We start from the raw sequence: 1,154 nt of genomic DNA on the forward strand, positions 1-1,154 counted from the left end.
TGGCGCTGTGAGGCAGCAGTGCTAACCACTGTGCCACCGTGCCACCCTGAGATGTATCAGTTTTCACTAAGTTGCAGTGCTGACCTTGTTCAGTAAAAATCTGTCAGATGAATCCCTTGATGCTTTAGTGTTTTTGTATACTATCTCCAAGTTCCCATGCTTTGGAAATGGTAGGTTAAAGTGGTTACAAACTCTGAAACTGCCTCAGCCCTGAGGCTGTTAGTCCTAAGGTCATGGGAACGAACACTGAAGGTAGAATTATTTATGAACCAATGGAATGCTGCATTGAGGCGATCTTAGATTATTCTGGATGGATAGGCTCAGATTTTTATTCCAATTCAATCAAATCAAGTCCAATTCAGAGTCTCAACAAGTTGAGACATTCCCGATCCAAGCTGACAAGACAGGGCTCTCACCTCCTATCTTGGGCTTGATCTACATGATCCAAGCTGATTGGAGTAGGAATAGCTCCTCCTCCAAGGCTTGATCTAATTTGCATCTTAGCCAAAAGGCTGAGATGCCGCTTTTAAAAATTGCTTCAAATGAAGCTAAAATGTAACCTAATGACTTCAACCAAGCACCGCATGTCGATACTACACTTGATCTTAGCCGAAAGGCCGAGAAGCGATCTTAGACTATTCTGGATGGATAGGCACAGATGGGCCAAACAGGCTTTCCTATTTGCAACTGTATTGTTCCTTATTGAAGTCAAGTGGTACCTCCCTGGTGAGACACTGAACACATTTAATAAACTATTATATAAATAATTGCCTTTTCCACCTCTTTGCAAAATTTAGTATTTTCAAACATAACAATCTCGGCCATCACAGTTGCAGTCAAGCACTAACTCACCATTGTACGTGGCAAAGCTGTGCATTGATTAGAGCTTGCACGTTAATATTCAAACTCTGATTTACACCCACTTTCACTGCATTCCTGAGCCACCTCAGAAAATGTGTCACTGCCAATGCTTAACGCCAAGGAGAAATTGCTGCTCAAGATAAGTTAAGAGCAAGAAGTGTCTGTCCACATGATCGCCTGACAAATGTGGAAATAAAAAAACATAAAACATAGAATCCCTACAGTGCAGAAGGAGGCCATTCAGCCCATCGAGTCTGCACCGACCACAATCCCACCCAGCCCCTATCCCCATA

The 1,154-nt window shown here is 42.8% G+C and overlaps 1 non-coding gene across 1 annotated transcript; it reads right to left on the reverse strand.

The window, feature by feature from the left end:
- Positions 1–430: 430 nt before the first annotated feature.
- LOC144482221 (U2 spliceosomal RNA) lies at positions 431–629 on the reverse strand. The gene has a single exon (XR_013495909.1). It is a non-coding gene; the product is annotated as a U2 spliceosomal RNA (small nuclear RNA).
- Between the last annotated feature and the right edge of the window lie 525 nt (positions 630–1,154).

This window comes from Mustelus asterias, chromosome 2, assembly GCF_964213995.1.
Source record: "Mustelus asterias chromosome 2, sMusAst1.hap1.1, whole genome shotgun sequence".
In the NCBI taxonomy this organism is placed as follows: domain Eukaryota; kingdom Metazoa; phylum Chordata; class Chondrichthyes; order Carcharhiniformes; family Triakidae; genus Mustelus; species Mustelus asterias.